Consider the following 17,327-nt stretch of genomic DNA (forward strand, 5'->3'; position numbering starts at 1 on the left):
GAGGGAGTTAGATGCGACCCTTGTGGCTAAAGGGATCAGGGGGTATGGAGAGAAGGCAGGTACAGGATACTGAGTTGGATGATCAGCCATGATCATATTGAATGGCGGTGCAGGCTCGAAGGGCCGAATGGCCTCTACTCCTGCACCTATTGTCTATGTTTCTATGTTTCTATGTGATGGTCTGGGCTGCGACCACAATTCTCTGCACTTCTAGAGTCATAGAGCCATATAGCACGGAAACAGGCCCTTCGGCCCAAATTTCCCAAGACATCTCATCTACGTTAGTTCCGCCTGCCCACATTTGGCCCATATCCATCTAAACCTTTGCAAATCTATGTATTAGCCAAATGTCTTTCAATTGTCTTTGCAAGCAATGGCAACTTTAGTCCTGTGTTACGTGCAGTAGGGCATGAATGGATTGAGGTAGACTCACCATCCTTGGAGACTCTGAGGGTGATGGTAATGTTCTTCTGAAGGTTATGCAACTTGTTGGTCAGTGAAACAGTGTAATTCCCCTCATCCTTTTCAGATATGGAGATTATTTTCAACGTATAGCGGTCTTGGACATAACAAGTCTGATTCTGTGTAATGAGTTTCCCATTCTTGTACCTGCAAGGCAAAACTACACGTTAGATGGATGAAGTAAACATCACCCAGCTTGGTGCGTTTTATCCCATTTACAATCACTCCATGAAGGTTATCACATTTTTCACAGAGAGAGAGAGAGAGAGGGAGAATGGGCGCTGGTCACCACGTGGGGTTGAGAGTATTGTAAACAATTAATGCATTGTTGCACTATAATGATTATTTGTTACATTGCAATTTCTGATTATGTTTTGATGTGATGCGTCATATGATTGTGCTGAATAAAGTTTTTGAAAGGGAAAAAAAAAAAGAGAGACAGAGAACTCCCTACACCGACAGCACCCGAGGTCAGGATCGAACCTGGGACTCTAGTGCTGTTCTCTGTGTAACACGACTTGCCCAGCACAGTGGCGCAGCGGTATAGAGCGGCTGCCTTACAGTGCCAGAGACCCGGTTCAATCCTGCCTACGGGTGCATGTCTGTACGGAGTTTGTACGTTCTCCCCGTGACCGTGTGGGTTTTCTCCAGGTGCTCCGGTTTCCTCCCACATTCCAAAATCGCGCAGGTTAATTGAATTGAATTTCCTTCTGTGATTTATCCCTAGCAAGTTGGATAGAACTAGTGGACGGATGATTGTTGGCCAGCAACGTCTCGGTGGGCCAAAGGGCCTGCTTCCACGCTGTATCTCTAAACCAAACCAAACCAATCTCCTTTGAACTTTAAAGCTGTGCATTTAGTTTTGTCCACGTCCAGTCGATCTAAATTAAGTTGCCAAAATATGTTAAATACTGGCATTTGATTTTATGTGGAAAATTTGTTAAACATATTCTAAAAATTCTTGGAATTGACAATTCCTCGCTACATAAATGGCAGGAGTACTGACAGGATTGAGGAAAGATCATTGTAAACAATGAAGAATGCTGTAAAGCAACTTCTCAGAACTGGAAGCTGTACTGCGTTTTATTAACCAGTACTGTTTTATCTGTGACTCTCAAGCCTTTTTGTACAATCCATGGAATCCACATGGACTCAAATGGTAAATTCCTTTCATAAAGGAATATTACAAAGCATTGCAACATGCAATTGTATTTAGCAATTAATTTAAATGGATTGTCCCTCAAATTCTTGCCCTTGGGGAAATAATACGTGTTTATAAGATCTGCCTTCTTCACTGGTAAACGGCATAGATTGAATTGATTGGTTTAGAAACATAGTAACTTAGAAATATAGAAAATAGGTGCAGGAGTAGGCCATTCGGCCCTTCAAGCCTGCACCGCCATTCAATGGCTGATCATCCAACTCAGTATCCCATACCTGCCTTCTCTCCATACCCTTGATACCTTTAGCCACAAGGGCCACATCTTGTGGCTCAAGGCACTGCAGATGCTAGTATACACCAAAGATAGACACAAAATGCTGGAGTAAGTCAGTGTGACAGGCAGCACATCTGGAGAGAAGGGATGGGTGACGTTTCGGGTCGAGACTCTTCTTCAGACTAGTCTTGACGTCTCTCGTTCTGTCTCTCCAGAGATGCTGACTGTCCCGCTGAGTGACTCCGGCATTTTGAATTAATTGGTGGGGGAAATAGGCAGGTGATGTTTCGGGTCAGGACTCTTCAGTCTGAAGAAGGGTCCCGATCCATAATGTCGTCTGTCCATTCCTTCCACAGGTGCTGCCTGACCCGCTGAGTTCTTTAATCAGACGAATGTCAGAAGAAGGGTCTATGCCCAAAACGTCAGCTATTCCCTTTCGTCAGAGATGCAGTCTGACCCACTGAGTTACATAGAAACATAGAAACATAGAAAATAGGTGCAGGAATAGGCCATTTGTCCCTTCAAGCCAGCTCTGCCATTCAATATGATCATGGTTGATCATCCAAAATCAGTACTCCAGCTTTTTTTTATTTTTATGTATCCTCGGTTTAAACCAGCATCTGCAGTTCTTTCCTATGTTATTCATGTTATTCCTTTCATCATGTATCTGTACACTGTGGATGGCTCGATTGTAATCATGTATTGTCTTTCAGCTGACTGGCTAGCACAAGACAAAAGCTTTTCACTGTACCTCGGTACACTTGACAATAAACTGAACTCCAATTCAACTCAAGTTATGTTTTGAGCTTCGAGGCCGAGGGCTTTTAACCTGCATAGATTCTTCTTCAGAAAGTTTGAAAGAAAATCAGTTACGTTTTAAAAAAAAAGGCAAATGCTTATATTCATTATTTTATGAAGACATAAAATATACGTCTGACATATGGTGAAAGAATGGAGCGACTGGGTTTGTATTCACTGGAATTTAGAAGGGGATCTTATAGAAACGTAGAATTCTTAAAGGGTTGGACAGGCCAAATGCAGGAAAAATGTTCCCGATGTTGGGGGAGTCCAGAACCAGAGGTCACAGTTTAAGAATATGGGGCAGGCCATTTAGGACTGAGATGAGGAAAAGCTTTTTCACCCAGAGAGTTGTGAATCTGTGGAATTCTCTGTTACAGAAGGCAGTGGAGGCCGATTCACTGGATGTTTTCAAGAGAGAGTTAGATTTATCTCTTACCTATAACGGAATTATGGTGATATGGAGAGAAAGCAGGAATGGGGGATTGATTTTGGATGTGTTTAAGAAGGAACTGCAGGTGCTGGAAAATCGAAGGTACACAAAAATGCTGGAGAAACTCAGTGGGTGCAGCAGCATCTATGGAGCGAAGGAAATAGGCAACGTTTCGGGCTAAAGGGTTTCGGCCCGAAACGTTGCCTATTTCCTTCACTCCATAGATGCTGCTGCACCCTATTGATTTTGGATGATCAGCCAGGATCATATTGAATGGTGGTGCTGGCTTGAAGGGCTGAATGGCCTCCTCCTGCACCTATTTTCTATGTTTCTATGTTTCGATGACATGGGAATTTTGTGGGGGGAAAAAAAAACCTGGAAAAATGAACTTTACCAGGATACTTCTGGAGACGGGAATGCGTTCACTTTGACCGGAAGTCTCACGTTTCCTTGCTCAACTTTCACAAGCAAAGGGTTCTCTTTTTTAAACTCTGCCGAAATGTACGGTTTCTCTGCAAAAAAGAAGAAATAAAAACAAGTTATAAGGATATCAGTGAGAGTATAGAACAGCATGTTGAATAGTTGAAGCCCCCAGGCCATTAAACCAACCGCAGAATTCATGTTCCTACTCCGAAGTATTCTCCCAAAACATTCCTAGAAAATTGGACAATCCTCACAGAAAACCCAGCTGATTAAATTTAGCTTTTCAGAAAGTTGAAAAAAATCTGCATTTTACTCTTTCAAGTATTTTTTTTTTATAACTAACATACATCACTAAAAATAGTTAGGATTGAAATGTTAACCAAATATAACCATATAACCATATAACAATTACAGCACGGAAACAGGCCATCTCGGCCCTACAAGTCCGTGCCGAACAAATTTTTTTCCCTTAGTCCCACCTGCCTGCACTCATACCATAACCCTCCATTCCCTTCTCATCCATATGCCTATCCAATTTATTTTTAAATGATACCAACGAACCTGCCTCCACCACTTCCACTGGAAGCTCATTCCACACCGCTACCACTCTCTGAGTAAAGAAGTTCCCCCTCATGTTACCCCTAAACTTCTGTCCCTTAATTCTGAAGTCATGTCCTCTTGTTTGAATCTTCCCTCTTCTCAAAGGGAAAAGCTTGTCCACATCATCTCTGTCTATGCCTCTCACCATTTTAAAGACCTCTATCAAGTCTTCCATTAACCTTCTGTGCTCCAGAGAATAAAGACCTAACTTATTCAACCTATCTCTGTAACTTAGTTGTTGAAACCCAGGCAACATTCTAGTAAATCTCCTCTGTACTCTCTCTATTTTGTTGACATCCTTCCTATAATTGGGCGACGAAAATTGTACACACTACTCCAGATTTGGTCTCACCAATGCCTTGTACAATTTTAACATTACATCCCAACATCATTCACGTTTTTATTTTCTTGGCTTATTTTGAATGTCAGTGGTTAAGATTAACAAAGTGCTGGGGTAACTCAGGCGGCATCTCTGGAGAACACAGATAGATGCCATTTCTGGACGGGGTCCTTTTAGTTGAGTTCAGTTTTGGAGATACAGCGTGGAAACAGACCCTTCGGCCCAGCGAGTCCGTGCCGACCAGAGTTCCCCCTACAATAACACTGTCCTACACACACTAGGGACAATTTACAATTTTACAGAAGCCAGTTAACCCATTCGTGTTTGGAGTGTGGGCGGAAACCGGAGCACCCGGAGAAAACCCACGCGGTCACGGGGAGAACGTACAAACTCCGTACAGACAGCACCCGTGGTCAGGATCGAACCCGGGTCTCTGGCGCTGTGAGGCAGCAACTCTACAGCTAACACCACCATGCCGCCCTGATGATACCCAGAGAACATATTACTATAGGTGCCACATGACAGCCAATTGTTATATATGGAGAGAAGGCAGGTACAGGATACTGAGTTGGATGATCAGCCATGATCATATTGAATGGCGGTGCAGGCTCGAAGGGCCGAATAGCCTACTCCTGCACCTATGTTTCTATGTTTCTATAACAAATTCTCTTTCTCCATCTTCATGTGATTGGAGCAGAATTTGGCCATTCGGCCCATCATGTCTACTCCACCTATCAATCATGGCTGATCTATCTTTCTCTCTCAACCCCATTCTCCTGCCTTCTCCCCATAACCCCAGGCATTTTTGATTGTCATTGATTTTTGACTGTCAACTCCAAATGAATTGAAAACAATTGATGCAGCAAAAAAATGACTTAAATCCCTTAACAACTGCAGGTGAATCAGCATTCTTGCGGGAGTTTATGCTCCTCGTCTGATTTTTGTACAACAGTCATCAAACCTTGTCAAAGATCGTAGAATAAAGGGGAGGTCATTTAAGACTGAGGTGAGAAAAAACTTTTTCTCCCAGGGAGTTGTGAATTTATGGAATTCCCTGCCACAGAGGGCAGTGGAGGCCAAATCACTGGATGGATTTAAAAGAGAGTTAGATAGAGCTCTCGGTGCTAGTGGAGTCAAGGAATATGGGGATAAGGCAGGCACGGGTTATTGATAGGGGACGATCAGCCATGATCACAATGAATGGCGGTGCTGGCTTGATGGGCCGAATGGCCTCCTCCTGCACCTATTTTCTATGTTTCTATGTTTCTATCACATGCCGATAGTTTGTGTGAATTTACTAAAACCCTGTGATTCACTGTGCAAACATATAAATCCAATTTAATTATACAATTAGGCAATTACTTACCAATGACGATTACTTTAGTCTTGCTTTCAGATATATTTTTATTATGCACCTTGCAGGCATAGGTGCCTTTATCCATGAGCTGGATGTTATTCAGTGTCAGAATGCTTTGATATGTAGTTTCTGCTACCTTTGCCTTTGTTTCACTAATTGCAACAGTTCTGTTAGTCTGCAAATAAATAGTTTTGCGTTGTTAATCACCACATTTTAAAAAACATACATTAATAATTGTATTTACATAGAAGCTGAGACAGGCTCCTCAGCCCAGAGTGTCCATGGCACACCATCCTCCATGGCCCCACAGCAGAAGCTATGGGGCACATCCTAAATCCAACGGATGTGGATAGCTTGCATGTCTTGGCCGGTATTGCTCCAACAGGAGTCCGCAGATCAGTTGTCGGTAGAACTGGGCAAGTTGGGGACACCCGCTATTCCATCACCCAACCCCATAACGGCTGGAGAACCAAAACGTCGCCTATTCCTTCGCTCCATAGATGCTGCCTCACCCATAGAGTTTCTCCAGCATTTTTGCCTACCTTTGATTTTTCCAGCATCTGCAGTTCTTTCTTAAACTAAATCACTGGTGTTTCAGAGAAAACAATTCCTTCTAGTCCCACCATGTGCCACTTTTATTTTGAGTACAGAATCTTCAAGCTGTCTTAAGCTCTTCCCTTAAATGTTAAATCTATGTTGAGCTCCATTTACAAGTCTGCACTTTCATTAAAATGCCAGGTCCCATGTTCCCTTGATGATATAATCACGAGGCCACCTTGTTTCATTTATTCACCCTTTCAACATCCTTCATCACCCCATGGGGAGAACGTACAAACTCCGTAAACATAGAAAATAGGTGCAGGAGGAGGCCATTCGGCCCTTCGAGCCAGCACCGCCATTCATTGTGATCGTGGCTGATCATCCCCAATCAATAACCCGTGCCTGCCTTCCCCCATATCCCTTGACTCCACTAGCCCCTAGAGCTCTATCTAACTCTCTCTTAAATCCATCCAGTGACTTGGCCTCCACTGCCCTCTGTGGCAGGGAATTCCATAAATTCACAGCTCTCTGGGTGAAAACGTTTTTTCTCACCTCAGTCTTAAATGACCTCCCCTTTATTCTAAGACCGTGGCCCCTGGTTCTGAACTCGCCCAACATTGGGAACATTTTTCCTGCATCTAGCTTGTCAAGTCCTTTTATAATTGTATATGTCTCTATAAGATTCCCCCTCATCCTTCTAAACTCCAGTGAATACGAGCCTAGTCTTTTCAATCTTTCCTCATATGACAGTCCCGCCATCCCAGGGATCAATCTCGTGAACCTACGCTGCACTGCCTCAATCACAAGGATGTCCTTCCTCAAATTAGGAGACCAAAACTGTGCACAATACTCCCGATGTGGTCTCACCAGAGCCCTGTACAACTGCAGAAGAACCTCTTTACTCCTAAACTGAAATCCTCTTGTTATGAAGGCCAACATTCCATTAGCTTTCTTCACTGCCTGCTGTACCTGTAAGCCAACTTACAGTGTACAAGGACGCCAAGGTCTCGCTGCACCTCCCCCTTACCTAACCTAACCCCATTGAGATAATAATGTGCCCCCTAGTTTTTGTACAGACAGCGCCCGGAGTCAGGATCGAACCCGGGTCTCTGGCGCTGTAAGGCAGCAACTCTACCGCTGCACCACCCTTGAATTGAAGACGTTTCTCTGATAAACTAGTATGTATGTTAACAAGTTTCGGAATTACATTGATTAGTGTATCACATGTGAAGTTAGTGTATATTAAGCAGTGAACAGGGTGAACGAAAGATGAACAATTAAAAGTAATCTTCTACAAATAATACTAGTTGCGACTTTGTTTAAGAAAGAACTGCACATGCTGTAAAAACCGAAGGTAGACAAAAATGCTGGAGAAACTCAACGGGTGAGGCAGCCTCTATGGATAGAAGGATGGCGACGTATCGGGCCGGGACGGGAAAAAGAGGGTAGTTTAGATAGTGTCGCTTGGGTAGTTTACACCCCAGCGGTATGAACATTGACTTCTCCAATTTCAGGCAGTCCTTGCTTTCTCCCTCCTTCCCCTGCCCTTCTCAGCTCTCCCACAAGCCCACTGTCTCCGCCTCTTCCTTTCTTTTTCCCCGCCCCCCTCGACATCAGTCTGAAGAAGGGTCTCGACCCGAAACATCGCCTATTCCTTCTCTCCATAAATGCTGCCTCACCCGCTGAGTTTCTCCAGCAGTTTTGTCCACCTTGTCGCAACTTTGAAGCGTTTGCATTCAGCAAATTCTGGTAAAGACGCTCTTATTTGACACAACTTGAGACTCACCAATTTGGCAGGGTAATCCCAACGAAATTCAGCCCTGGAATTGTAATGCATTGTAGCCAGACATTTGATGGAGAGTGTAGCACCAGCTAGCACCTTGATCCTTGAGGTCGTGTTCAGCTGAAGATGTATCAGTCCTCCAACTAATGGACCACACAGTGAAACATGTCAAAAACACACAGTAATCAAGCGTTTAGACAATAGATAATAGACAATAGGTGCAGGAGTAGGCCATTCGGCCCCTCGAGCCAGCACCGCCATTCAATATGATCATGGCTGATCATCCCCAATCAGTACCCTGTTCCTGCCTTCTCCCCATATCCCCTGACTCCGTTATCTTTAAGAGCCCTATCTAGCTCTCTCTTGACACCATCCAGAGAACCGACCTCCATTGCCCTCTGAGGCAGAGAATTCCACAGACTCACAACTCTCTGTGAGGAAAAGTGTTTTCTCGTCTCCGTTCTAAATGGTTTACTCCTTATTCTTAAACTGTGTGTGTGGCCCCTGGTTCTGGACTCCCCCAACATCAAGAACATGTTTCCTGCCTCCAGCGTGTCCAAACCCTTAACAATCTTATATGTTTCAATAAGAATCCCTCTCATCCTTCTAAACTGCAGTTTGGGGTTAACTTTAACTTCTTTCATTAAAAGAAACCAACCTCCCTTCCTTTGACTCCATCTACACCTCACACTGCCCCGGCAAGGCCAGCAGCATCATCAAGGGCCAGTCACACCCTGGCCACTCCCTCCTCTTCTCCCCTCTCCCATCGGGCAAGGGGTATAGAAGTGTGAAAACACACACCTCCAGATTCAGTGACAGCTTCTTCCCGGCTGTTATCGTCTCCGACCAGCGATCCACGCACATTAACACTTTCCCACACGCACTGGGGACAATTTTTCACTTATACCAAGCCAATTAACCTACAATCCTGTACGTCCTTGGAGTGTGGTAGGAAACCGAAGATCTCGGAGAAACTTCACGCAGGTCACGGGCAGAACGTCAAGGGCAGTCACGGTGGCGCAGCGGTAGAGTTGCTGCCTTACAGCGAATTGCAGCACCGGAGACCCGGGTTCAATCACGACTGCGGGTGCTGTCTGTACGGAGTTTGTGCGTTCTCTCCATGACCTGCGCGGGTTTTACTCCGAGATCTTCGGTTTCTTCCCACATTCCAAAGACGTACAGGTTATAGACAATAGGCAATAGGTGCAGGAGTAGGCCATTCGGCCCTTCGAGCCAGCACCGCCATTCAATGTGATCATGGCTGATCATCCACAATCAGGACCCCGTTCCTGCCTTCTCCCCTTATCCCCTGACTCCACTATCTTTAAGGGCTCTAACTAACTCTCTCTTGAAAGGATCCAGAGAACCAGCCTCCACCGCCCCCTGAGGCAGTGAATTTCACAGACTCACAACTCTCTGTGTGAAAAAGTTTGACAACAGGTTTGTAGGTTAATTGGCTTGGTGCATGCCCCTAGTGGGTGTTGGATAGTGTCGGCACGGACCCGGTGGGACGAAGGGCCTGTTTCTGTGCTGTATCTCCAATCCAAACTAAACTAAACGTACAAACTCCGTACAGACAGCACCAGTCGTCAGAATCGAACCCGGGTCCCCGGCGGCAACTCTACCGCTGCGCCACCGTGCCACCCGCCGCGCCACAAGATATCTTACCTTCGATGAGTATCATGTAGTGGGATGAGAAGAGTTGGTTGTTGACCTGGGTCGTACACTGCAACATCCCGTGCCGCACCCGTTCAGGATTCCGAATGACAAACCCTTGCTTCGGATCCCACGTGGTATTTTCCTTGTCAGTTTTTAATTCACCGTTGTCCTATTTCAAGCAAAAATGATCATTGTTACTACACACACGATAATTAAGACCTCATCGTTTCATCCACACCTCATGTTTCGCTTGGGCAATATGATATATTGATTTCTCTAATTTCAAGTGATCTAGAAACATAGAAAGTAGGTGCGAGAGCAGACCACCAGGTCCATCGAGCCCGCACCGCCATTCGCTCATGGCTGAACACTAAACAGACACACTTACCCACAAACAGTAGACACAAGACACAGAACACAAGACACTACCCTCCCCTTTATACCGCTATCACCCCTCTCCACCCCAAGAACCTCGTGATCTCCTGGGGGAGGCAAAAAACCGGATAAAAACCCAGGTCCAATTCGGGAAAAAAATCCGGGAAATTCCTCTCCGACCCCAATCTAGGCGATCGACACTTGTCCAGGAGATCACTCAGGTCTTACTATACTAACCATACCTATTCTGCAACTATGTCCCCTAGTTCTAGTTTCCCCGATCATTGGGAACATCCTCGGTGCATCCACCCGATCAAGGCCCCTCACGATCGGGTCGGGACCCTTCTTTTCAATGAGATCGCCTCTCATTTCTTCTAAACTCCAAAGAGTAGAGTTCCAGCCTACTTAACCTTTCCTCATATGTCAATCCCCTCATTGCAGGAATTAATCTTGTAAACCTTCGCTGCACTGCCTCCAGGGCTAGTACATCCTTTCTTAAGTATGGACCCCAGAACTGTAAACACAGGTTTCCAAATGTGGTCTCACTAATACTGTGTACAGCTGCAGCAAGACTCCTCCGTGTTTTTATTTTCAATCCCCCTAGCAATAAAGACCCCTGAAAACTCCCATTGGCCTTCCTCTTTGCTTGCTGCACCTGCATACTTTTTATTCAGTGATGTCATGTACTAATACCCCCTGATCCCTTTGCGAATTTTGCATTACAACGCAGTACTCTCCTCATCGCCAAAATGGACTTGCCCTATTTTTTTTTATCGCCCAAAGTACAAACCTGACTTCACATTTATTAGTATTAAATTTCATCTGCCAAGTTGTTGCCAGGTCACGGGGAGAACTTATCTATATCCTTTTGCAGACTCTTCCTATCCTAAACTCATCCCCTACTTTTCCTCCCAGTTTTGTATCGTCCGCAAATTTTGATATATTACACTTGGTGTCCCTCCTCCAAATCATTTATATCTTTGCATTCCCTCTCCCTCTCTCTGCCCCCCCCCCCCACCACCCCCCCTCAACCCCCACCCTAGTCATCCTGTTGAGTTTCACGGTTCGCATCTCTTTGTGAGAACCATCACCTCCTTCCAAGACCCACGGAAAAACACACACAGACCATTGTGTAAAACCTTTATGTGGTCATCGATGCCGGCTCTGATTTGTTCTGAAACTTTTCATACATACCCCAAGTTTCCCTCGCCCCGTGACCCCCAGTCTGAAGAAGGGTCAAGGCCCAAGACGTCAGTGACATTCCTTTTCTCAGGAGATGCTGCCTGACCCGCTTTGTTACTCTAACACTTTGAGTCTATCTTCAGTGTAAACCAGCATCTTCCGTTCCTTCCTGCACATTATGTTAAGACAGTCGGCCAGCATATTTTGTTATTTGGTGAACAAACCTGAAACATTTACAGTGGTAGACACAAAATGCTGGAGTAACTCAGTGGGTCAGGCAACATCTGCGGAGAAAATGGCCACGTGACGTTTCGGGTCGGGACCCTTCTTCAGACGGATTGCTTTTTGCTTATTCATTGCATCTGCATCCTTATTCTGTATGAAAAACTGAATGGCCCATATTCTGAATGGCCCATATCCCTCTAAACCTATTAGATAGACACAAAATGCTGGAGTAAATCAACAGGTTAGCCAGCATCTCCAGAGAAAATGGATGGGTGACGTTTCGGGTAAGGACTCCAGATCCGACACTTGCTATTTTCTCCACAGATGCTGCCTGACCCGCTGAGTTACTCCAGCACTTGTGTGTTTATCTTTGTTGTAAACCAGTATCTGCAGTTCCTTTTTTATCACATAGTTGTCTTTACCAAAGATAACCTTCTGAACCTTCTTCTGAATTTTGTAGTCGGCAGGGCAGTACTCTGCATATCGCCAACTTGGACTATTTAACTTTTTTTTTATCGCCAATTAACCTACAAACCTGTACGTCTTTGGTGTACGGGAGGAAACCGAAGATCTCGGATAAAATCCTTGCAGGTCACGGGGAGAACGGACAAACTCCATACAGACAGCACCCGTAGTCGGGATCAAACCCGGCTCTCCGGCACTGCATTTTGCTGTAAGGCAGCAACTCTACCGCTGTGCCACCGTGGCCACCCCTGTGCTTATTAAAAAAAATAATTCTTCAATTGACGGACAATAGACAATAGGTGCTAAAGTAGGCCATTCGGCCCTTCGAGCCAGCACTGCCATTCAATGTGATCATGGCTGATCATCCCCAATCAGTACCCCATTCTTGCCTTCTCCCCCATTTCTCCTGACTCCGCTATCTTTAAGAGAACTATCTAGCTCTCTATTGAAAGTATCCAGAGAACTGGCCTCCACCGCCCGCTGAGGCAGAGAATTCCACACTCACAACTCACAATGTGAAAACTGGGAGATGCCTATTAATTTTCTTCCTGAGTGTATTTTTTGTGCCTTAGCAGCTAGTGTAAGGCAGACTGCTTTCATCAATACCTCCTTTGCCTATCAGCGTCTGATTGGGATCATATTCCCTAAGAAAAATAATATTTTTATTTCTGCCACTGATCCTAGTTGCTCTGAACCAAAATGCTCTGGCATAGATTTTAGAGATAGAGTCATAGAATGATACAGTGTGGAAACAGGCCCTTCGGCCCAATTTGCCCACACCAGCCAACATGCCCCAGCTACACGTCCCACCTGCCTGCATTTAGCCCATATCCCTCCAAACTTGTCCTATCCATGTACCTGTCTAACTGTTTCTTAAATGTTCGGGTAGCCCCTGCCTCAACCATCTCCTCTGGCAGCTTGTTCCATACACCCACCACCCTTTGTGTGAAAAAGTTACCCCTCAGATTCCTATTAAATCTTTTCCCCTTCACCTTGAACCTATGCCCTCTGGTCCTCGATTCACCTACTCTGGGTAAGAGGCTCTGTGCATCTCTCCGATCTATTCCTCTCATGATTTTGTACACCTCTTTTAGATCACCCCTCATCCTCCTGCGCTCCAAGGAATAGAGGAGACCCAGCCTGCTCAACATCCGCCTAATGTTCAGACCCTCGAGTCCTGGCAAAACCTTCGTAAATCTTCTCTGCACCCTTTCCAGATTTTGCCTGTATAAATGACAACAGGTCGTTTTACATGCACTTTGGCTGCCGTCCCAGCAAGCTTCTTTCACAGTTGCTTTCCTTTTTGAGGTCAGCTACAAACGCAGATGATTTATCTCTTGGCCCCTGGGTTAACAGTGGGCAAATGCGTTCCTTTTTCGCTAAACAAAGCCAGCAAGATCAATCGAACGTCTACAGAAACTCCTCCATGAAAGGGCAGTGACTGTTATCCACAAACAAAAGCAAAGAGATGAACAACTTTCGATTGACTACACGTATTTGTGCGGCACGGTGGCGCAGCGGTAGAGTTGCTGCCTCACAGCGCCAGAGACCCCAGTTTCGATTCTGACTAAATTTGGTACGGAGTTTGTACCATGTGGGCTTTCTCAGGGGTGCTCTTGTTTCCGCCCACACTCCAAAGACGTGTAGGGTTGTAGGTTAATTGGCTTGGTTCATTTGTAAATTGTCCCTGTTGCGTGTAGGGTGGTGTTAGTGTGCGGGGATCACAGGTCGGCGCGGACTCAGTGGGCCGAAGGGCCTGTTTCCGCGCTGTATCTCTAAACTAAACTAAACTCAAGATTTGACTCATTATTTGGTATAATGAACGGCAAGGGATAATATATTATAAATGTTAATAAATATAAATATGTCTTATTAAAAATGCTTAATATAATGGGTCTGACATTTTTATTATTTTCTTTAGCCACAAAAGGCAACTTTCTTGAACTGAAAGCTGCTTTAGATGTCAAAACAAACATTTTTATTATGATGTAGTGCAATCTTGACAAAATAACGAGAGTATCCATTGGTCCCGAATCTGATGAATTTTTATTATGCTCCCAAGAGCTGGGAATAGTTAGCCAGGGGACTCTAAGGATATGTACTTAAATCAAAGTTTCTAAACCTATCATTTATTTTCCTTCATTTTCTTAACATAGAAACATAGAAACATAGAAATTAGGTGCAGGAGTAGGCCATTCGGCCCTTCGAGCCTGCACCACCATTCAATATGATCATGGCTGATCATCCAACTCAGTATCCCGTACCTGCCTTCTCTCCATACCCCCTAATCCCCTTAGCCACAAGGGCCACATCTAACTCCCTCTTAAATATAGCCAATGAACTGGCCTCAACTACCCTATGTGGCAGAGAGTTCCAGAGATTCACCACTCTCTGTGTGAAAAAAGTTCTTCTCATCTCGGTTTTAAAGGATTTCCCCCTTATCCTTAAGCTGTGACCCCTGGTCCTGGACTTCCCTAACATCGGGAACAATCTTCCTGCATCTAGCCTGTCCAACCCCTTAAGAATTTTGTAAGTTTCTATAAGATCCCCTCTCAATCTCCTAAATTCTAGAGAGTATAAACCAAGTCTATCCACCATTAACAAAAGTAATATTTTGGTCTACTTGTTAAATTTTAGCTTTAGAGATACAGTGTAGAAACAGGCCCATCGGACATTGAGGGAAGTTAGTGTAGAAATAGCAGGGGCTATGACAGAAATATTTCAAATGTCATTAGAAAGGGGAATAGTGCCGGAGGATTGGCGTACTGCGCATGTAGTTCCATTGTTTAAAAAGGGGTCTAAGAGTAAACCTAGCAATTATAGACCTGTTAGTTTGACGTCAGTGGTGGGCAAATTAATGGAAAGGATACTTAGAGATAATATATATATGCATTTGGATAAACAGGGTCTGATTAGGAACAGTCAACATGGATTTGTGCCTGGAAGGTCATGTTTGACTAATCTTCTTGAATTTTTTGAAGAGGTTACTCTGGAAATTGATGAGGGTAAAGCAGTGGATGTTGTATATATGGACTTCAGTAAGGCCTTTGACAAGGTTCCTCACGGAAGGTTGGTTAAGAAGGTTCAATGGTTGGGTATTAATGGTGGAGTAGCAAGATAGATTCAACAGTGGCTGAATGGGAGATGCCAGAGAGTAATGGTGGATGGTTATTTGTCAGGTTGGAGGCCAGTGACTAGTGGGATGCTACAGGGATCTGTGTTGGGTCCACTGTTGTTTGTCATGTACATCAATGATCTGGATGATGATGTGGTAAATTGGATTAGTAAGTATGTAGATGATACTAAGGTAGGTGGGGTTGTGGATAATGAAGTCGATTTTCAAAGTCTACAGAGAGATTTATGCCAGTTGGAAGGGTGGGCTGAAAGATGGCAGATGGAGTTTAATGCTGATAAGTGTGAGGTGCTACATCTTGGCAGGACAAATCAAAATAGGACGTACATGGTAAATGGTAGAGAATTGAAGAATGCAGCTGAACAGAGGGATCTGGGAATAACTGTGCACAGTTCCCTGAAAGTGGAATCTCATGTAGATAGGGTGGTAAAGAAAGCTTTTGGTGTGCTGGCCTTTATAAATCAGAGCATTGAGTATAGAAGTTGCGATGTAATGTTAAAATTATACAAGGCATTGGTGAGGCCAAATCTGGAGTATGGTGTACAATTTTGGTCGCCTAATTATAGGAAAGATGTCAACAAAATAGAGAGAGTACAGAGGAGATTTACTAGAATGTTGCCTGGGTTTCAGCAACTAAGTTACAGAGAAAGGTTGAACAAGTTAGGGCTTTATTCTTTGGAGCACAGAAGGTTAAGGGGGGACTTGATAGAGGTCTTTAAAATGATGAGAGGGATAGACAGAGTTGACGTGGATAAGCTTTTCCCACTGAGAGTAGGGAAGATTCAAACAAGGGGACATGACTTGAGAATTAAGGGACAGAAGTTTAGGGGTAACATGAGGGGGAACTTCTTTACTCGGAGAGTGGTGGCTGTGTGGAATGAACTTCCAGTGTAGGTGGTGGAGGCAGGTTTGTTTTTATCATTTAATAATAAATTGGATAGTTATATGGACGGGAAAGGAATGGAGGGTTATGGTCTGAGTGCAGGTAGATGGGACTAGGGGAGAATACGTGTTCGGCACGGACTAGAAGGGTCGAGATGGCCTGTTTCCGTGCTGTAATTGTTATACGGTTATATGGCCCACCAAGTCCATGTCGACTGGCAATCACCCGTACACTAGTTTTATCCTACGCACAATTAACCTACAAACCCGTACGTCTTTGGAGTGTGGGAGGAAACCCGAGCACCTGGAGAAAACCCATGCAGGTCACGGGGTGAACGTACAAACTCCGTACCCGTAGTCAGGATCGAACCCGGGTCTCCGGCGCTGTAAGGCAGCAACTCTACTGCTGCGCCACTTTGGCACCCTGCTGCTAACTAATGGGGATGGGGAACGATACTGATAGTCGCTGTGTGTTTGTGGCCAACATCAAAATTAAATGTAATGGGAACATGGAAGTGCGGAGCCAAAGAGCACAAACAGGCGGGAAAATACTGCGCAGAAGCACGGAACATTGTGACTTAGCAAATCACATTGGAACTGACCTGTTTAGTTTTGAGATAAAGCATGGAAACATCTTTTGTCCCCTCCACCCCGCACTCACCTGCATACCTGTATACACCTGTCACCTGCTTGGCTTTATCCTGCTCCCACCATGTTTCCAGCTATCTCTCCCCTACTGCAATCAGGTTGAAGGAGGGTCTCAAACCAAAGCATTGCCCATTCCTTTTCTCCTGAGATGCTGCCTGACCCGCTGAGTTACTCCAGCAATTTGTATCTATCTTCAGTGTAAACCAGCATCTGCAGTTCCTGCCTGCTGACGAGTGTCACTGAAGTAGCCCCTGAGTGAGAGTTTAACGCATCATTATTACAGCTGTGGTTGTCTGGGAACTCAAATCCGCTAACTATCCGCTAAATCCGCTAACTTTCCCGACTAAGTTCCTGTGTGTGTGTGTGTGTGTGTGTGTGTGTGTGTGTGTGTGTGTGTGTGTGTGTGTGTGTGTGTGTGTGTGTGTGTGTGTGTGTGTGTGTGTGTGTGTGTGTGTGTGTGTGTGTGTGTGTGTGTGTGTGTGGCTATTCCATTCTATTCTAAAACACTAGGAGGCTTGTGAATCACTCACTGGACCTGACCACACCGTTGACTGGAAGTCCAGGCAAAGTTTCCCAGATGCATTTG

General features: G+C 44.8%; 1 pseudogene; it reads right to left on the reverse strand.

The window, feature by feature from the left end:
* The window catches only part of LOC129702040 (vascular endothelial growth factor receptor kdr-like), a 161,319-nt pseudogene that overhangs the window by 77,401 nt on the left and 66,591 nt on the right, over positions 1-17,327 (reverse strand).

This window comes from Leucoraja erinacea, chromosome 12 (genome assembly GCF_028641065.1).
Source record: "Leucoraja erinacea ecotype New England chromosome 12, Leri_hhj_1, whole genome shotgun sequence".
NCBI classification, from domain to species: Eukaryota; Metazoa; Chordata; class Chondrichthyes; order Rajiformes; family Rajidae; genus Leucoraja; species Leucoraja erinaceus.